Source organism: Oryctolagus cuniculus, chromosome 6 (genome assembly GCF_964237555.1).
Source record: "Oryctolagus cuniculus chromosome 6, mOryCun1.1, whole genome shotgun sequence".
Taxonomy (NCBI): domain Eukaryota; kingdom Metazoa; phylum Chordata; class Mammalia; order Lagomorpha; family Leporidae; genus Oryctolagus; species Oryctolagus cuniculus.
In genome coordinates, this window is record NC_091437.1 from 65,512,694 (window position 1) to 65,535,348 (window position 22,655).

Consider the following 22,655-nt stretch of genomic DNA (forward strand, 5'->3'; position numbering starts at 1 on the left):
CTCCTCCACACATTCGAGTTTTCTAGGAAGAAAGCTTCAGAAACCTGAGAAAACATGATATTTCTTTCTGTACCCATGACATTGGATGCATTTGCCGAACAGGAAGATTGTGCTTTTCTCCAAAACCACTTTCACGGTGATTTTTGGTTAAATTTCACCCGAAATCCACAACAAGTTGTCCAGATACTCCTGGATGAAAACAAAACTCTCTGGTGTGTTGTGGCTATCTCAATCCCAGATCTTGCTACAGCCTCTGTGTGTGTTTGTGTTTTCTGGACATTCTCTATGGACTTTACGGTTTTGAATGCATTGTAGCATGTAAGATTTTTGTTTTCAGCTGGCAAACGCTAATTGGTTCCACCTGGAGTCAACTCCTCCACACATTCGAGTTTTCTAGGAAGAAAGCTTCAGAAACCTGAGAAAACATGATATTTCTTTCTGTAAAGATGACATTGGATGCATTTCCCGAACAGGAAGATTGTGCTTTTCTCCAAAACCACTTTCACGGTGATTTTTGGTTAAATTTCACCCGAAATCCACAACAAGTTGTCCAGATACTCCTGGATGAAAACAAAACTCTCTGGTGTGTTGTGGCTATCTCAATCCCAGATCTTGCTACAGCCTCTGTGTGTGTGTGTGTTTTCTGGACATTCTCTATTGACTTTACGGTTTTGAATGCATTTTAGCATGTAAGATTTTTGTTTTCACCTGGCAAACGCTAACTGGTTCCACCTGGAGTCAAATCCTCCACACATTCGAGTTTTCTAGGAAGAAAGCTTCAGAAACCTGAGAAAACATGATATTTCTTTCTGTAAACATGACATTGGATGCATTTGCCGAACAGGAAGATTGTGCTTTTCTCCAAAACCACTTTCACGGTGATTTTTGGTTAAATTTCACCCGAAATCCACAATAAGTTGTCCAGATGCTCCTGGATGAAAACAAAACTATCTGGTATGTTGTGGCTATCTCAAACCCAGATCTTGTTACAGCCTCTGTGTTTGTTTGTGTTTTCTGGACATTCTTTATGGACTTTATGGTTTTGAATGCATTGTAGCATGTAAGTTTTTTGTTTTCAGCTGTCAAACGCTAATTGGTTCCACCTGGAATCAACTCCTCAACACATTAAGGTTTTCTAGGAAGAAACATTCAGAAAACTGAGAAAAGATGATATTTCTTTCTGTAACATGACATTGGATGCATTTGCCGAACAGGAAGATTGTGCTTTCTCTAAATCACTTTCACGGTGATTTTCGGTTAAATTTCACCCGAAATCCACAACAATTTGTCCAGATACTCCTGGATGAAAACCAAACTATCTGGTGTGTTGTGGATATCTCAATCCCAGATCTTGCTGCAGCCTCTGTGTGTGTTTGTGTTTTCTGGACATTCTCTATGGACTTTACGGTTTTGAATGTATTTTAGCATGTAAGTTTTTTTGTTTTCAGCAGCAAACGCGAATTGGTTCCACCTGGAGTCAACTCCTCCACACATTCGAGTTTTCTAGGAAGAAAGCTTCAGAAACCTGAGAAAACATGATATTTCTTTCTGTACCCATGACATTGGATGCATTTGCCGAACAGGAAGATTGTGCTTTTCTCCAAAACCACTTTCACGGTGATTTTTGGTTAAATTTCACCCGAAATCCACAACAAGTTGTCCAGATACTCCTGGATGAAAACAAAACTCTCTGGTGTGTTGTGGCTATCTCAATCCCAGATCTTGCTACAGCCTCTGTGTGTGTTTGTGTTTTCTGGACATTCTCTATGGACTTTACGGTTTTGAATGCATTGTAGCATGTAAGATTTTTGTTTTCAGCTGGCAAACGCTAATTGGTTCCACCTGGAGTCAACTCCTCCACACATTCGAGTTTTCTAGGAAGAAAGCTTCAGAAACCTGAGAAAACATGATATTTCTTTCTGTAAACATGACATTGGATGCATTTCCCGAACAGGAAGATTGTGCTTTTCTCCAAAACCACTTTCACGGTGATTTTTGGTTAAATTTCACCCGAAATCCACAACAAGTTGTCCAGATACTCCTGGATGAAAACAAAACTCTCTGGTGTGTTGTGGCTATCTCAATCCCAGATCTTGCTACAGCCTCTGTGTGTGTGTGTGTTTTCTGGACATTCTCTATTGACTTTACGGTTTTGAATGCATTTTAGCATGTAAGATTTTTGTTTTCACCTGGCAAACGCTAACTGGTTCCACCTGGAGTCAAATCCTCCACACATTCGAGTTTTCTAGGAAGAAAGCTTCAGAAACCTGAGAAAACATGATATTTCTTTCTGTAAACATGACATTGAATGCAATTGCTAAACAGGAAGATTGTGCTTTTCTCCAAAACCACTTTCACGGTGATTTTTGGTTAAATTTTACCTGAAATCCACAGCAATGGGTGCAGATACTCCTGGATGAAAACAAAACTATCTGGTGTGTTGTGGCTATCTCAATTCCTGATTTTGCTACAGCCTCTGTGTGTGTTTGTGTTTTCTGGACATTCTCTATGGACTTTACGGTTTTGAATGCATTGTAGCATGTAAGATTTTTGTTTTCAGCTGTCAAACGCTAATTGGTTCCACCTGGAGTCAACTCCTCCACACATTCGAGTTTTCTCGGAAGAAAGCTTCAGAAACCTGAGAAAACATGATATTTCTTTCTGTAAACATGACATTGGATGCATTTGCCGAACAGGAAGATTGTGCTTTTCTCCAAAACCACTTTCACGGTGATTTTTGGTTACATTTCACCCGAAATCCACAACAAGTTGTCCAGATACTCCTGGATGAAAACTAAACTATCTGGTGTGTTGTGGCTATCTCAATCCCAGATCTTGCTACAGCCTCTGTGTGTGTTTGTGTTTTCTGGACATTCTCTATGGACTTTACAGTTTTGAATGCATTGTAGCATGTAAGATTTTTGTTTTCAGCTGGCAAACACTAATTGGTTCCACCTGGAGTCAACTCCTCCACACATTCGAGTTTTCTAGGAAGAAATCTTCAGAAACCTGAGAAAACAGGATATTTCTTTCTGTAAACATGACATTGGATGCATTTGCCCAACAGGAAGATTGTGCTTTTCTCCAAAATCACTTTCACGGTGATTTTTGGTTTAATTTCACCCAAAACCCACAACAGTTTGTCCAGATACTCCTGGATGAAAACAAAACTCTCTGGTGTGTTGTGGCTATCTCAATCCCAGATCTTGCTACAGCCTCTGTGTGTGTTTGTGTTTTCTGGACATTCGCTATGGACTTTACGGTTTTGAATGCATTTTAGCAGGTAAGTATTTGTTTTCAGCTAGCAAACGCCAATTGGTTCCACCTGGAGTCAACTCCCCCACACATTCGAGTTTCCTAGGAAGAAAGCTTCAGAAACCTGAGAAAACATGATATTTCTTTCTGTAAACATGACATTGAATGCATTTGCCGAACAGGAAGATTGTGCTTTTCTCCAAAACCACTTTCACGGTGATTTTTTGGTTAAATTTCACCCGGATACTACAACATTTTGTCCAGATACTCTGGATGAAAACAAAACTATCTGGTGTGTTGTGGCTATCTCAATCTCAGATCTCGCTACAGCCTCTGTGTGTGTTTGTGTTTTCTGGACATTCTCTATGGACTTTACGGTTTTGAATGCATTTTAGCAGGTAAGTTTTTTGTTTTCAGCTGGCAAACGCTAATTGGTTTCACCTGGTGTCAAATCCTGCACACATTCGAGTTTTCTAGGAAGAAAGCTTCAGAAACCTGAGAAAACATGATATTTCTTTCTGTAAACATGACGTTGGATGCATTTGCCCAACAGGAAGATTGTACTATTCTCCAAAACCACTTTCACGGTGATTTTTGGTTAAATTTCACCCGAAATCCGCAACAGTTTGTCCAGATACTCCTGGATGAAAACAAAACTATCTGGTGTGTTGTGGCTATCTCAATCCCAGATCTTGCTACAGCCTCTGTGTGTGTTTGTGTTTTCTGGACATTCTCTATGGACTTTACGGTTTTGAATGCATTTTAGCAGGTAAGTTTTTTGTTTTCAGCTGGAAAACGCTAAATGGTTCCACCTGGTGTGAAATCCTCCACACATTCGAGTTTTCTAGGAAGAAAGCTTCAGAAACCTGGGAAAACAGGATATTTCTTTCTGTAAACATGACATTGGATGCATTTGCCCAACAGGAAGATTGTGCTTTTCTCCAAAACCACTTTCACGGTGATTTTTGGTTACATTTCACCCGAAATCCACAACAATTTGTCCAGATACTCCTGGATGTAAACAAAACTGTCTGGTGTGTTATGGCTATCTCAATCCCAGATCTTGCTACAGCCTCTGTGTGTGTTTGTGTTTTCTGGACATTCGCTATGGACTTTACGGTTTTGAATGCATTTTAGCAGGTAAGTATTTGTTTTCAGCTAGCAAACGCCAATTGGTTCCACCTGGAGTCAACTCCTCCACACATTCGAGTTTTCTAGGAAGAAAGCTTCAGAAACCTGAGAAAACATGATATTTCTTTCTGTAAACATGACATTGGATGCATTTCCCGAACAGGAAGATTGTGCTTTTCTCCAAAACCACTTTCACGGTGATTTTTTGGTTAAATTTCACCCGGATACTACAACATTTTGTCCAGATACTCTGGATGAAAACAAAACTATCTGGTGTGTTGTGGCTATCTCAATCCCAGATCTTGCTACAGCCTCTGTGTGTGTTTGTGTTTTCTGGACATTCTCTATGGACTTTACAGTTTTGAATGCATTTTAGCAGGTAAGTTTTTTGTTTTCAGCTGGCAAACGCTAATTGGTTTCACCTGGTGTCAAATCCTGCACACATTCGAGTTTTCTAGGAAGAAAGCTTCAGAAACCTGAGAAAACATGATATTTCTTTCTGTAAACATGACATTGGATGCATTTGCCCAACAGGAAGATTGTGTTTTTCTCCAAAACCACTTTCACGGTGATTTTTGGTTAAATTTCACCCGAAATCCACAACAATTTATCCAGATACTCCTGGATGAAAACAAAACTATCTGGTGTGTTGTGGCTATCTCAATCCCAGATCTTGCTACAGCCTCTGTGTGTGTTTGTGTTTTCTGGACATTCTCTATGGACTTTACGGTTTTGAATGCATTTTAGCATGTAAGTTTTTTGTTTTCAGCTGCCAAACTCTAATAACTTCTACCTGGTGTCAAATCCTCCACACATTCGAGTTTTCTAGGAAGAAAGCTTCAGAAACCTGAGAAAACATGATATTTCATTCTGTAAACATGACATTGGATGCATTTGCCGAACAGGAAGATTCCGCTTTTCTCCAAAACCACTTTCACGGTGATTTTTCTTTAAATTTCACCCAAAATCCACAACAATTTGTCCAGATACTCCTGGATGTAAACAAAACTATCTGGTGTGTTGTGGCTATCTCAATCCCAGATCTTGCTACAGCCTCTGTGTGTGTTTGTGTTTTCTGGACATTCGCTATGGACTTTACGGTTTTGAATGCATTTTAGCAGGTAAGTATTTGTTTTCAGCTAGCAAACGCTAATTGGTTCCACCTGGAGTCAAAACATCCACACATTCGAGTTTTCTAGGAAGAAAGCTTCAGAAACCTGAGAAAACATGATATTTCTTTCTGTAAACATGACATTGGATGCATTTGCCGAACAGGAAGATTGTGCTTTTCTCCAAAACCACTTTCACGGTGATTTTTGGTTAAATTTCACCCGAAATCCACAACAAGTTGTCCAGATGCTCCTGGATGAAAACAAAATTATCTGGTATGTTGTGGCTATCTCAAACCCAGATCTTGTTACAGCCTCTGTGTTTGTTTGTGTTTTCTGGACATTCTTTATGGACTTTATGGTTTTGAATGCATTGTAGCATGTAAGTTTTTTGTTTTCAGCTGGCAAACGCTAATTGGTTCCACCTGGAATCAACTCCTCAACACATTAAGGTTTTCTAGGAAGAAACATTCAGAAAACTGAGAAAAGATGATATTTCTTTCTGTAACATGACATTGGATGCATTTGCCGAACAGGAAGATTGTGCTTTCTCTAAATCACTTTCACGGTGATTTTTGGTTAAATTTCACCCGAAATCCACAACAATTTGTCCAGATACTCCTGGATGAAAACCAAACTATCTGGTGTGTTGTGGATATCTCAATCCCAGATCTTGCTGCAGCCTCTGTGTGTGTTTGTGTTTTCTGGACATTCTCTATGGACTTTACGGTTTTGAATGTATTTTAGCATGTAAGTTTTTTTGTTTTCAGCAGCAAACGCGAATTGGTTCCACCTGGAGTCAACTCCTCCACACATTCGAGTTTTCTAGGAAGAAAGCTTCAGAAACCTGAGAAAACATGATATTTCTTTCTGTAAACATGACATTGGATGCATTTGCCGAACAGGAAGATTGTGCTTTTCTCCAAAACCACTTTCACGGTGATTTTTGGTTACATTTCACCCGAAATCCACAACAAGTTGTCCAGATACTCCTGGATGAAAACAAAACTCTCTGGTGTGTTGTGGCTATCTCAATCCCAGATCTTGCTACAGCCTCTGTGTTTGTTTGTGTTTTCTGGACGTTCTCTATGGACTTTACGGTTTTGAATGCATTTTAGCATGTAAGTTTTTTGTTTTCAGCTGGCAAACGCTAATTGGTTCCACCTGGAGTCAACTCCTCCACACATTCGAGTTTTCTAGGAAGAAAGCTTCAGAAACCTGAGAAAACATGATATTTCTTTCTGTAAACATGACATTGGATGCATTTCCCGAACAGGAAGATTGTGCTTTTCTCCAAAACCACTTTCACGGTGATTTTTGGTTACATTTCACCTGAAATCCACAACAAGTTGTCCAGATACTCCTGGATGAAAACAAAACTCTCTGGTGTGTTGTGGCTATCTCAATCCCAGATCTTGCTACAGCCTCTGTGTGTGTTTGTGTTTTCTGGACATTCTCTATTGACTTTACGGTTTTGAATGCATTTTAGCATGTAAGATTTTTGTTTTCACCTGGCAAACGCTAATTGGTTCCACCTGGAGTCAAATCCTCCACACATTCGAGTTTTCTAGGAAGAAAGCTTCAGAAACCTGAGAAAACATGATATTTCTTTCTGTAAACATGACATTGAATGCAATTGCTAAACAGGAAGATTGTGCTTTTCTCCAAAACCACTTTCACGGTGATTTTTGGTTAAATTTTACCCGAAATCCACAACAAGTTGTCCAGATACTCCTGGATGAAAACAAAACTATCTGGTGTGTTGTGGCTATCTCAATCCCTGATTTTGCTACAGCCTCTGTGTGTGTTTGTGTTTTCTGGACATTCTCTATGGACTTTACGGTTTTGAATGCATTGTAGCATGTAAGATTTATGTTTTCAGCTGTCAAACGCTAATTGGTTCCACCTGGAGTCAAATCCTCCACACATTCGAGTTTTCTAGGAAGAAAGCTTCAGAAACCTGAGAAAACATGATATTTCTTTCTGTAAACATGACATTGGATGCATTTGCCGAACAGGAAGATTGTGCTTTTCTCCAAAACCACTTTCACGGTGATTTTTGGTTACATTTCACCCGAAATCCACAACAAGTTGTCCAGATACTCCTGGATGAAAACTAAACTATCTGGTGCGTTGTGGCTATCTCAATCCCAGATCTTGCTACAGCCTCTGTGTGTGTTTGTGTTTTCTGGACATTCTCTATGGACTTTACAGTTTTGAATGCATTGTAGCATGTAAGATTTTTGTTTTCAGCTGGCAAACACTCTTTGGTTCCACCTGGAGTCAACTCCTCCACACATTCGAGTTTTCTAGGAAGAAATCTTCAGAAACCTGAGAAAACAGGATATTTCTTTCTGTAAACATGACATTGGATGCATTTGCCCAACAGGAAGATTGTGCTTTTCTCCAAAACCACTTTCACGGTGATTTTTGGTTTAATTTCACCCAAAATCCACAACAGTTTGTCCAGATACTCCTGGATGAAAACAAAACTCTCTGGTGTGTTGTGGCTATCTCAATCCCAGATCTTGCTACAGCCTCTGTGTGTGTTTGTGTTTTCTGGAAATTCTCTATGGAGTTTACGGTTTTGAATGTATTTTAGCATGTAAGTTTTTTTTGTTTTAAGCAGCAAACGCAAATTGGTTCCACCTGGAGTCAAATCCTCCACACATTCGAGTTTTCTAGGAAGAAAGCTTCAGAAACCTGAGAAAACATGATATTTCTTTCTGTAAAGATGACATTGGATGCATTTGCCGAACAGGAAGATTGTGCTTTTCTCCAAAACCACTTTCACGGTGATTTTTGGTTAAATTTCACCTGAAATCCACAACAATTTGTCCTGATACTCCTGGTTGAGAACAAACTTTCTGGTGTGTTGTGGCTATCTCAATCCCAGATCTTGCTACAGCCTCTGTGTGTGTTTGTGTTTTCTGGACATTCTCTATGAACTGTACGGTTTTGAATGCATTTTAGCATGTAAGTTTTTTGTTTTCAGCTGGCAAACGCTAATTGGTTCCACCTGGATTCAACTCCTCCACACATTCGAGTTTTCTAGGAAGAAAGCTTCAGAAACCTGAGAAAACATGATATTTCTTTCTGAACACATGACATTGGATGCATTTGCCGAACAGGAAGATTGTGCTTTTCTCCAAAACCACTTTCACGGTGATTTTTGGTTACATTTCACCCGAAATCCACAACAAGTTGTCCAGATACTCCTGGATGAAAACAAAACTGTCTGGTGTGTTGTGGCTATCTCAATCCCAGATCTTGCTACAGCCTCTGTGTGTGTTTGTGTTTTCTGGACATTCTCTATGGACTTTACGGTTTTGAATGCATTGTAGCATGTAAGATTTTTGTTTTCTGCTGGCAAACGCGAATTGGTTCCACCTGGAGTCAAATCCTCCACACATTCGAGTTTTCTAGGAAGAAAGCTTCAGAAACCTGAGAAAACATGATATTTCTTTCTGTAAACATGACATTGGATGCATTTGATGAACAGGAAGATTGTGCTTTTCTCCAAAACCACTTTCACGGTGATTTTTGGTTAAATTTCACCCGAAATCCTCAACAAATTGTCCAGATACTCCTGGATGAAAACAAAACTATCTGGTGTGTTGTGGCTATCTCAATCCCAGATTTTGCTACAGCCTCTGTGTGTGTTTGTGTTTTCTGGATATTCTCTATGGAATTTACGGTTTTGAATGCATTGTAGCATGTAAGTTTTTTGTTTTCAGCTGTCAAACGCTAATTGGTTCCACCTGGAGTCAAATCCTCCACACATTCGAGTTTTCTAGGAAGAAAGCTTCAGAAACCTGAGAAAACATGATATTTCTTTCTGTAAACATGACATTTGATGCATTTGCCGAACAGGAAGATTGTGCTTTTCTCCAAAACCACTTTCACGCTGATTTTTGGTTACATTTCACCCGAAATCCACAACAGTTTGTCCAGATACTCCTGGATGAAAACAAAACTATCTGGTGTGTTGTGGCTATCTCAATCCCAGATCTTGCTACAGCCTCTGTGTGTGTTTGTGTTTTCTGGATATTCTCTATGGACTTTACGGTTTTGAATGCATTGTAGCATGTAAGTTTTTTGTTTTCAGCTGTCAAACGCTAATTGGTTCCACCTGGAGTCAAATCCTCCACACATTCGAGTTTTCTAGGAAGAAAGCTTCAGAAACCTGAGAAAACATGATATTTCTTTCTGTAAACATGACATTGGATGCATTTGCCGAACAGGAAGATTGTGCTTTTCTCCAAAACCACTTTCTCGGTGATTTTTGGTTAAATTTCACCCGAAATCCACAACAAGTTGTCCAGATACTCCTGGATGAAAACACAACTATCTGGTGTGTTGTGGCTATCTCAATCCCAAATCTTGCTACAGCCTCTGTGTGTGTTTGTGTTTTCTGGACATTCTCTATGGACTTTACGGTTTTGAATGCATTGTAGCATGTAAGATTTTTGTTTTCAGCTGGCAAACACTAATTGGTTCCACCTGGAGTCAACTCCTCCACACATTCGAGTTTTCTAGGAAGAAAGCTTCAGAAACCTGAGAAAACATGATATTTCTTTCTGTAAACATGACATTGGATGCATTTGCCGAACAGGAAGATTGTGCTTTTCTCCAAAACCACTTTCACGGTGATTTTTGGTTAAATTTCACCCGAAATCCACAACAAGTTGTCCAGATACTCCTGGATGAAAACAAAACTATCTGGTGTGTTGTGGCTATCTCAATCCCAGATCTTGCTACAGCCTCTGTGTGTGTTTGTGTTTTCTGGACATTCTCTATGGACTTTACGGTTTTGAATGCATATTATCATGTAAGTTTTTTGTTTTCAGCTGGCAAACGCTAATTGGTTCCACCTGGAGTCAAATCCTCCATACATTCGAGTTCTCTAGGAAGAAAGCTTCAGAAACCTGAGAAAACATGATATTTCTTTCTGTAAACATGACACTGGTTGTATTTGCAAACAGGAAGATTGTGCTTTTCTCCAAAACCACTTTCATAGTGATTTTTGGTTAAATTGCACCCGAAATCCACACCAGTTTGTCCAGATACTCCTGGATGAAAACAAAACTATCTGGTGTGTTGTGGCTATCTCAATCCCAGATCTTGCTACAGCCTCTGTGTTTGTTTGTGTTTCCTGCACATTCTCTATGGACTTTACGGTTTTGAATGCATTGTAGCATGTAAGTTTTTTGTTTTCCGCTGGCAAACGCAAATTGGTTCCACCTGGATTCAAATCCTCCACACATTCGAGTTTTCTATGAAGAAAGCTTCAGAAACCTGAGAAAACATGATATTTCTTTCTGTAAACATGACATTGGATGCATTTGCCGAACAGGAAGATTGTGCTTTTCTCCAAAACCACTTTCACGGTCATTTTTTCTTTAAATTTCACCCGGATACTACAACATTTTGTCCAGATACTGCTGGATGAAAACAAAACTATCTGGTGTGTTATGGCTATCTCAATCCCAGATCTTGCTACAGCCTCTGTGTGTGTTTGTGTTTTCTGGACATTCTCTATGGACTTTACGGTTTTGAATGCATTTTAGCATGTAAGTTTTTTGTTTTCAGCTGGCAAACGCGAATTGGTTCCACCTGGAGTCAAATCCTCCACACATTCGAGTTTTCTAGGAAGAAAGCTTCAGAAACCTGAGAAAACATGATATTTCTTTCTGTAAACATGACACTGGATGCACTTGCCGAACAGGATGATTGTGCTTTTCTCCAAAACCACTTTCACGGTGATTTTTGGTTAAATTTCACCCAAAATCCACAACAATTTGTCCAGATACTCCTGGATGAAAACAAAACTATCTGGTGTGTTGTGGCTATCTCAATCCCAGATCTTGCTACAGCCTCTGTGTTTGTTTGGGTTTTCTGGACATTCTCTATGGACTTTACGGTTTTGAATGCATTTTAGCATGTAAGTTTTTGTTTTCAGCTGGCAAACGCTAATTGGTTCCACCTGGAGTCAAATCCTCCACACATTCGAGTTTTCTAGGAAGAAAGCTTCAGAAACCTGAGAAAACATGATATTTCTTTCTGTAAACATGACAGTGGATGCATTTGCCGAACAGGAAGATTGTGCTTTTCTCCAAAACCACTTGCACGGAGATTTTTGGTTACATTTCACCCGAAATCCACAAGTTGTCCCGATAATCCTGGATGAAAACAAAACTATCTGGTGTGTTGTGGCTATCTCAATCCCAGATCTTGCTACAGCCTCTGTGTGTGTTTGTGTTTTCTGGATATTCTCTATGGACTTTACGGTTTTGAATGCATTGTAGCATGTAAGTTTTTTGTTTTCAGCTGGCAAACGCTAATTGGTTCCACCTGGAGTCAAATCCTCCACACATTCGAGTTTTCTAGGAAGAAAGCTTCAGAAACCTGAGAAAACATGATATTTCTTTCTGTAAACGTGACATTGGATGCATTTGCCGAACAGGAAGATTGTGCTTTTCTCCAAAACCACTTTCACGGAGATTTTTGGTTAAATTTCACCCGAAATGCACAACAGTTTGTCCAGATACTCCTGGATGAAAACAAAACAATCTGGTGTGTTGTGGCTATCTCAATCCCAGATCTTGCTACAGCCTCTGTGTTTGTTTGTGTTTTCTGGTCATTCTCTATGGACTTTACGGTTTTGAATGCATTTTAGCATGTAAGTTTTTTGTTTTCAGCTGGCAAACGCTAATTGGTTCCACCTGGAGTCAAATCCTCCACACATTCGAGTTTTCTAGGAAGAAAGCTTCAGAAACCTGAGAAAACATGATATTTCTTTCTGTAAACAGGACATTGGATGCATTTGCCCAACAGGAAGATTGTGCTTTTCTCCAAAACCACATTCACGGTTATTTTTGGTTATATTTCACCCGAAATCCACAACAGTTTGTCCAGATACTCCTGGATGACAACAAAACAATCTGGTATGTTGTGGCTATCACAATCCCAGATCTTGTTACAGCGTCTGTGTTTGTTTGTGTTTTCTGGACATTCTCTATGGACTTTACGGTTTTGAATGCATTTTAGCATGTAAGTTTTTGTTTTCAGCTGGCAAACGCTAATTGGTTCCACCTGGAGTCAAATCCTCCACACATTCGAGTTTTCGAGGAAGAAAGCTTCAGAAACCTGAGAAAACATGATATTTCTTTCTGTAAACATGACATTGGATGCATTGGCCGAACAGGAAGATTGTGCTTTTCTCCAAAACCACTTTCACGGTGATTTTTGGTTACATTTCATCCATAATCCACAACAGTTTGTCCAGATACTCCTGGATGGAAACAAAACTATCTGGTGTGTTGTGGCTATCTCAATCCCAGATCTTGCTACAGCCTCTGTGTGTGTTTGTGTTTTCTGGACATTCTCTATGGACTTTACGGTTTTGAATGCATTTTCACATGTAAGTTTTTTTTTTTTTCAGCTGGCAAACGCTAATTGGTTCCACCTGGAGTCAAATCCTCCACACATTCGAGTTTTCTAGGAAGAAAGCTTCAGAAACCTGAGAAAACATGATATTTCTTTCTGTATACATGACATTGAAAGCATTGGCCGAACAGGAAGATTGTGCTTTTCTCCAAAACCACTTTCACGGTGATTTTTGGTTAAATTTCACCCGAAATCCACAACAATTTGTCCAGATACTCCTGGATGAAAACAAAACTATCTGGTGTGTTGTGGCTATCTCAATACCAGATCATGCTACAGCCTCTGTGTGTGTTTGTGTTTTCTGGACATTCTCTATGGACTTTACGGTTTTGAATGCATTTTAGCATGGAAGTTTTTTGTTTTCAGCTGGCAAACGCTAATTGGTTCCACCTGGAGTCAAATCCTCCGCACATTTGAGTTTTCTAGGAAGAAAGCTTCAGAAACCTGAGAAAACATGATATTTCTTTCTGTAAACATGACATTGGATGCATTTGCCGAACAGGAAGATTGTGCTTTTCTCCAAAACCACTTTCACGGTGATTTTTGGTTAAATTTCACCCGAAATCCACAACAATTTGTCCAGATACTCCTGGATGAAAACAAAACTATCTGGTGTGTTGTGGCTATCTCAATCCCAGATCATGCTACAGCCTCTGTGTGTGTTAGTGTTTTCTGGACATTCTCTATGGACTTTATGTTTTTGAATGCATTTTCGCAGATAAGTTTTTTGTTTTCAGCTGGCAAACGCTAATTGGTTCCCCCTGGAGTCAAATCCTCCACACATTCGAGTTTTCTATGAAGAAAGCTTCAGAAACCTGAGAAAACATGATATTTCTTTCTGTAAACATGACAGTGGATGCATTTGCCGAAAAGGAAGATTGTGCTTTTCTCCAAAACCACTTTCACGGTGATTTTTGGTTAAATTTCACCCGAAATCCACAAGTTGTCCAGATACTCCTGGATGAAAACAAAACTATCTGGTGTGTTGTGGCTATCTCAATCCCAGGTCTTGCTACAGCCTCTGTGTGTGTTTGTGTTTTCTGGACATTCTCTATGAACTGTACGGTTTTGAATGCATTTTAGCATGTAAGTTTTTTGTTTTCAGCTGGCAAACGCTAATTGGTTCCCCTGAGTCAAATCCTCCACACATTCGAGTTTTCTAGGAAGAAAGCTTCAGAAACCTGAGAAAACATGATATTTCTTTCTGTATACATGACATTGAAAGCATTTGCCGAAGAGGAAGATTGTGCTTTTCTCCAAAACCACCTTCACGGTGATTTTTGGTTAAATTTCACCCGATATCCACAACAATTTGTCCAGATACTCCTGGATGAAAACAAAACTATCTGGTGTGTTGTGGCTATCTCAATCCCAGATCTTGCTACAGCCTCTGTGTGTGTTTGTGTTTTCTGGACATTCTCTATGGACTTTACGGTTTTGAATGCATTGTAGCATGGAAGTATTTTGTTTTCAGCTGGCAAACGCTAATTGGTTCCACCTGGAGTCAAATCCTCCGCACATTTGAGTTTTCTATCAAGAAAGCTTCCGAAACCTGAGAAAACATGATATTTCTTTCTGTAAACATGACAGTGGATGCATTTGCCGAACAGTAAGATTGTGCTTTTCTCCAAAACCACTTTCACGGTGATTTTTGGTTAAATTGCACCCGATATCCACAACAATTTGTCCAGATACTCCTGGATGAAAACAAAACTATCTGGTGTGTTGTGGCTATCTGAATCCCAGATTTTGATACAGCCTCTGTGTGTGTTTGTGTTTTCTGGACATTCTCTATGGACTTTACGGTTTTGAATGCATTGTAGCATGTAAGTTGTTTGTTTTCAGCTGGCAAACGTTAATTGGTTCCACTTGGAGTCAAATCCTCCACAAATTCGAGTTTTCTGTGAAAGAAGCTTCAGAAACCTGAGAAAACATGATATTTCTTTCTGTAAACATGACAAGTGGATGCATTTGCCGAACAGGAAGATTGTCCTTTTCTCCAAAACCACTTTCACGGTGATTTTTGGTTAAACTTCACCCGAAATCCACAAGTTGTCCAGATACTCCTGGATGAAAACAAAACTATCTGGTGTGTTGTGGCTATCTCAATCCCAGGTCTTGCTACAGCCTCTGTGTGTGTTTGTGTTTTCTGGACATTCTCTATGGACTTTACGGTTTTGAATGCATTTTAGCATGGAAGTTTTTTGTTTTCAGCTGGCAAACGCTAATTGGTTCCCCTGAGTCAAATCCTCCACACATTCGAGTTTTCTAGGAAGAAAGCTTCAGAAACCTGAGAAAACATGATATTTCTTTCTGTAAACATGACAGTGGATGCATTTGCCCAACAGGAAGATTGTGCTCTTCTCCAAAACCACTTTCACGGTGTATTTTGGTTAAATTCCACATGAAATCCATGACAATTTGTCCAGACACTCCTGGATGAAAACAAAACTATCTGGTGTGTTGTGGCTATCTCAATCCCAGATCTTGCTACAGCCTCTGTGTGTGTTTGTGTTTTCTGGACATTCTCTATAGAATGTACAGTTTTGCATGCATTTTCGCAGGTAAGTTTTTTGTTTTCAGCTGGCAAACGCTAATTGGTTCCACCTGGAGTCAAATCCTGCACACATTAAGGTTTTCTAGGACGAAAGCTTCAGAAACCTGAGAAAACATGATATTTCTTTCTGTAAACATGACAGTGGATGCATTTGCCGAACAGGAAGATTGTGCTTTTCTCCAAAACCACTTTCACGGTGATTTTTGGTTAAATTTCACCCGAAATCCATAACAGTTTGTCCAGATACTCCTGGATGGAAACAAAACTATCTGGTGTGTTGTGGCTATCTCAATCCCAGATCTTGCTACAGCCTCTGTGTTTGTTTGTGTTTTCTGGACATTCTCTATGGACTTTACGGTTTTGAATGCATTTTAGCATGTAAGTTTTTTGTTTTCAGCTGGCAAACGCTAATTGGTTCCCCCTGGAGTCAAATCTTCCACACATTCGAGTTTTCTATGAAGAAAGCTTCAGAAACCTGAGAAAACATGATATTTCTTTCTGTAAACATGACATTGGATGCATTTGCCGAACAGGAAGATTGTGCTTTTCTCCAAAACCACTTTCACGGTGATTTTTGGTTAAATTTCACCCGAAATCCACACCAATTTGTCCAGATACTCCTGGATGAAAACAAAACTATCTGGTGTGTTGTGGCTATCTCAATCCCAGATCTTGCTACAGCCTCTGTGTGTGTTTGTGTTTTCTGGACATTCTCTATGGACTTTACGGTTTTGAATGCATTTTAGCAGGACTCTTTTTGTTTTCAGCTGGCAAACGCTAATTGGTTCCACCTGGAGTCAAATCCTCCACACATTTGAGTTTTCTAGGAAGAAAGCTTCAGAAACCTGAGAAAACATGATATTTCTTTCTGGAAACATGACATTGGATGCATTGGCCGAACAGGAAGATTGTGCTTTTCTCCAAAACCACTTTCACGGTGATTTTTGGTTACATTTCACCCGAAATCCACAACAATTTGTCCAGATACTCCTGGATGAAAACAAAACTATCTGGTGTGTTGTGGCTATCTCAATCCCAGATCTTGCTACAGCCTCTGTGTGTGTTTGTGTTTTCTGGACATTCTCTATGGACTTTACGGTTTTGAATGCATTTTCACATGTAAGTTTTTTTTTTTTTCAGCTGGCAAACGCTAATTGGTTCCACCTGGAGTCAAATCCTCCACACATTCGAGTTTTCTAGGAAGAAAGCTTCAGAAACCTGAGAAAACATGATATTTCTTTCTGTAAACATGACATTGAAAGCATTGGCCGAACAGGAAGATTGTGCTTTTCTCCAAAACCACTTTCACGGTGATTTTTGGTTAAATTTCACCCGATATCCACAACAATTTGTCCAGATACTCCTGGATGAAAACAAAACTATCTGGTGTGTTGTGGCTATCTCAATCCCAGATCATGCTACAGCCTCTGTGTGTGTTTGTGTTTTCTGGACATTCTCTATGGACTTTACGGTTTTGAATGCATTTTAGCATGGAAGTTTTGTTTTCAGCTGGCAAACGCTAATTGGTTCCACCTGGAGTCAAATCCTCCGCACATTTGAGTTTTCTAGGAAGAAAGCTTCAGAAACCTTAGAAAACATGATATTTCTTTCTGTAAACATGACCGTGGATGCATTTGCCGAACAGGAAGATTGTGCTTTTCTCCAAAACCACTTTCACGGTGATTTTTGGTTAAATTTCACCCGAAATCCACACCAATTTGTCCAGATACTCCTGGATGAAAACAAAACTATCTGGTGTGTTGTGGCTATCTCAATCCCAGATCTTGCTACAGCCTCTGTGTGTGTTTGTGTTTTCTGGACATTCTCTATGGACTTTACGGTTTTGAATGCATTTTAGCAGGACTCTTTTTGTTTTCAGCTGGCAAACGCTAATTGGTTCCACCTGGAGTCAAATCCTCCACACATTTGAGTTTTCTAGGAAGAAAGCTTCAGAAACCTGAGAAAACATGATATTTCTTTCTGGAAACATGACATTGGATGCATTGGCCGAACAGGAAGATTGTGCTTTTCTCCAAAACCACTTTCACGGTGATTTTTGGTTACATTTCACCCGAAATCCACAACAATTTGTCCAGATACTCCTGGATGAAAACAAAACTATCTGGTGTGTTGTGGCTATCTCAATCCCAGATCTTGCTACAGCCTCTGTGTGTGTTTGTGTTTTCTGGACATTCTCTATGGACTTTACGGTTTTGAATGCATTTTCACATGTAAGTTTTTTTTTTTTTCAGCTGGCAAACGCTAATTGGTTCCACCTGGAGTCAAATCCTCCACACATTCGAGTTTTCTAGGAAGAAAGCTTCAGAAACCTGAGAAAACATGATATTTCTTTCTGTATACATGACATTGAAAGCATTGGCCGAACAGGAAGATTGTGCTTTTCTCCAAAACCACTTTCACGGTGATTTTTGGTTAAATTTCACCCGATATCCACAACAATTTGTCCAGATACTCCTGGATGAAAACAAAACTATCTGGTGTGTTGTGGCTATCTCAATCCCAGATCATGCTACAGCCTCTGTGTGTGTTTGTGTTTTCTGGACATTCTCTATGGACTTTACGGTTTTGAATGCATTTTAGCATGGAAGTTTTGTTTTCAGCTGGCAAACGCTAATTGGTTCCACCTGGAGTCAAATCCTCCGCACATTTGAGTTTTCTAGGAAGAAAGCTTCAGAAACCTTAGAAAACATGATATTTCTTTCTGTAAACATGACCGTGGATGCATTTGCCGAACAGGAAGATTGTGCTTTTCTCCAAAACCACTTTCACGGTGATTTTTGGTTAAATTTCACCCGAAATCCACACCAATTTGTCCAGATACTCCTGGATGAAAACAAAACTATCTGGTGTGTTGTGGCTATCTCAATCCCAGATCTTGCTACAGCCTCTGTGTGTGTTTGTGTTTTCTGGACATTCTCTATGGACTTTACGGTTTTGAATGCATTTTAGCAGGACTCTTTTTGTTTTCAGCTGGCAAACGCTAATTGGTTCCATCTGGAGTCAAATCCTCCACACATTTGAGTTTTCTAGGAAGAAAGCTTCAGAAACCTGAGAAAACATGATATTTCTTTCTGTAAACATGACATTGGATGCATTGGCCGAACAGGAAGATTGTGCTTTTCTCCAAAACCACTTTCACGGTGATTTTTGGTTACATTTCATCCATAATCCACAACAGTTTGTCCAGATACTCCTGAATGAAAACAAAACTATCTGGTGTGTTGTGGCTATCTCAATCCCAGATCTTGCTACAGCCTCTGTGTGTGTTTGTGTTTTCTGGACATTCTCTATGGACTTTACGGTTTTGAATGCATTTTCACATGTAAGTTTTTTTTTTTTTTTCAGCTGGCAAACGCTAATTGGTTCCACCTGGAGTCAAATCCTCCACACATTCGAGTTTTCTAGGAAGAAAGCTTCAGAAACCTGAGAAAACATGATATTTCTTTCTGTATACATGACATTGAAAGCATTGGCCGAACAGGAAGATTGTGCTTTTCTCCAAAACCACTTTCACGGTGATTTTTGGTTAAATTTCACCCGATATCCACAACAATTTGTCCAGATACTCCTGGATGAAAACAAAACTATCTGGTGTGTTGTGGCTATCTCAATCCCAGATCATGCTATAGCCTCTGTGTGTGTTTGTGTTTTCTGGACATTCTCTATGGACTTTACGGTTTTGAATGCATTTTAGCATGGAAGTTTTTTGTTTTCAGCTGGCAAACGCTAATTGGTTCCACCTGGAGTCAAATCCTCCGCACATTTGAGTTTTCTAGGAAGAAAGCTTCAGAAACCTGAGAAAACATGATATTTCTTTCTGTAAACATGACATTGGATGCATTGGCCGAACAGGAAGATTGTGCTTTTCTCCAAAACCACTTTCACGGTGATTTTTGGTTAAATTTCACCCGAAATCCATGACAATTTGTCCAGATACTCCTGGATGAAAACAAAACTATCTGGTGTGTTGTGGCTATCTCAATCTCAGGTCTTGCTACAGCCTCTGTGTGTGTTTGTGTTTTCTGGACATTCTCTATGGACTTTACGGTTTTGAATGCATTTTAGCATGGAAGTTTTTTGTTTTCAGCTGGCAAACGCTAATTGGTTCCCCTGAGTCAAATCCTCCACACATTCGAGTTTTCTAGGAAGAAAGCTTCAGAAACCTGAGAAAACATGATATTTCTTTCTGTATACATGACATTGAAAGCATTTGCCGAAGAGGAAGATTGTGCTTTTCTCCAAAACCACTTTCACGGTGATTTTTGGTTAAATTTCACCCGAAATCCACAACAGTTTGTCCAGATACTCCTGGATGAAAACAAAACTATCTGGTGTGTTGTGGCTATCTCAATCCCAGATCCTGCTACAGCCTCTGTGTGTGTTTGTGTTTTCTGGACATTCTCTATGGACTTTACGGTTTTGAATGCATTGTAGCATGGAAGTTTTTTGTATTCAGCTGGCAAACGCTAATTGGTTCCACCTGGAGTCAAATCCTCCACACATTCGAGTTTTCTATGAAGAAAGCTTCAGAAACCTGAGAAAACATGATATTTCTTTCTGTAAACATGACAGTGGATGCATTTGCCCAACAGGAAGATTGTGCTCTTCTCCAAAACCACTTTCACGGTGTATTTTGGTTAAATTTCACCCGAAATCCATGACAATTTGTCCAGATACTCCTGGATGAAAACAAAACTATCTGGTGTGTTGTGGCTATCTCAATCCCAGATCTTGCTACAGCCTCTGTGTGTGTTTGTGTTTTCTGGACATTCTCTATAGAATGTACAGTTTTGAATGCATTTTCGCAGGTAAGTATTTTGTTTTCAGCTGGCAAACGCTAATTGGTTCCACCTGGAGTCAAATCCTGCACACATTAAGGTTTTCTAGGACGAAAGCTTCAGAAACCTGAGAAAACATGATATTTCTTTCTGTAAATATGACAGTGGATGCATTTGCCCAACAGGAAGATTGTGCTTTTCTCCAAAACCACTTTCACGGTGATTTTTGGTTAAATTTCACCCGAAATAGACAACAGTTTGTCCAGATACTCCTGGATGAAAACAAAACTATCTGGTGTGTTGTGGCTATCTCAATCCCAGGTCTTGCTACAGCCTCTGTGTGTGTTTGTGTTTTCTGGACATTCTCTATGGACTTTACGGTTTTGAATGCATTTTAGCATGGAAGTTTTTTGTTTTCAGCTGGCAAACGCTAACTGGTTCCACCTGGAGTCAAATCCTCCACACATTCGAGTTTTCTAGGAAGAAAGCTTCAGAAACCTGAGAAAACATGATATTTCTTTCTGTAAACATGCCATTGGATGCATTTGCCGAACAGGAAGATTGTGCTTTTCTCCAAAACCACTTTCACGGTGATTTTTGGTTACATGTCTTCCGAAATCCACAACAGTTTGTAAGATACTCCTGGATGTAAACAAAACTATCTGGTGTGTTGTGGCTATCTCAATCCCAGATCTTGCTACAGCCTCTGTGTGTGTTTGTGTTTTCTGGACATTCTCTATGGACTTTACGGTTTTGAATGCATTTTAGCATGTAAGTTTTTTTTCAGCTGGCAAACGCTAATTGGTTCCACCTGGAGTCAAATCCTCCACACATTAAGGTTTTCTAGGACGAAAGCTTCAGAAACCTGAGAAAACATGATATTTCCTTCTGTAAACATGACAGAGGATGCATTTGCCGAACAGGAAGATTGTGCTTTTCTCCAAAACCACTTTCACGGTGATTTTTGGTTAAATTTCACCCGAAATCCACAACAGTTTGTCCAGATACTCCTGGATGAAAACAAAACTATCTGGTGAGTTGTGGCTATCTCAATCCCAGATCTTGCTACAGCCTCTGTGTGTGTTTGTGTTTTCTGGACATTCTCTATAGACTTTACAGTTTTGAATGCATTTTCGCAGGTAAGTTTTTTGTTTTCAGCTGGCAAACGCTAATTGGTTCCACCTGGAGTCAAATCCTCCACACATTCGAGTTTTCTAGGAAGAAAGCTTCAGAAACCTGAGAAAACATGATATTTCTTTCTGTAAACATGACAGTGGATGCATTTGCCGAACAGGAAGATTGTGCTTTTCTCCAAACCACTTTCACGGTGATTTTTGGTTAAATTTCACCCGAAATCCACAACAAGTTGTCCAGATACTCCTGGATGGAAACAAAACTATCTGGTGTGTTGTGGCTATCTCAATCCCAGATCTTGCTACAGCCTCTGTGTGTGTTTGTGTTTTCTGGACATTCTCAATGGACTTTACAGTTTTGAATGCATTGTAGCATGTAAGTTTTTTGTTTTCAGCTTGCAAACGCGAATTGGTTCCACCTGGATTCAAATCCTCCACAAATTCGAGTTTTCTAGGAAAAATCTTCAGAAACCTGAGAAAACATGATATTTCTTTCTGTCAACATGACAGTGGATGCATTTGCCGAACAGGAAGATTGTGCTTTTCTCCAAAATCACTTTCACGGTGATTTTTGGTTAAATTTCACCTGAAATCCACAACAGTTTGTCCAGATACTCCTGGATGAAAACAAAACTATCTGGTGTGTTGTGGCTATCCCAATCCCAGATCTTGCTACAGCCTCTGTGTGTGTTTGTGTTTTCTGGACATTCTCTATGGACTTTACAGTTTTGAATGCATTTTCGCAGGTAAGTTTTTTGTTTTCAGCTGGCAAACGCTAATTGGTTCCACCTGGAGTCAAATCCTCCACAAATTCGAGTTTTCTATGAAAAAAGCTTCAGAAACCTGAGAAAACATGATATTTCTTTCTGTAAACATGACAGTGGATGCATTTGCCGAACAGGAAGATTGTCCTTTTCTCCAAAACCACTTTCACGGTGATTTTTGTTAAATTTCACCCGAAATCCACAAGTTGTCCAGATACTCCTGGATGAAAACAAAACTATCTGGTGTGTTGTGGCTATCTCAATCCCAGATCTTGCTACAGCCTCTGTGTGTGTTTGTGTTTTCTGGACATTCTCTATGGACTTTACGGTTTTGAATGCATTTTAGCATGGAAGTTTTTTGTTTTCAGCTGGCAAACGCTAATTGGTTCCACCTGGAGTCAAATCCTCCACACATTCGAGTTTTCTAGGAAGAAAGCTTCAGAAACCTGAGAAAACAT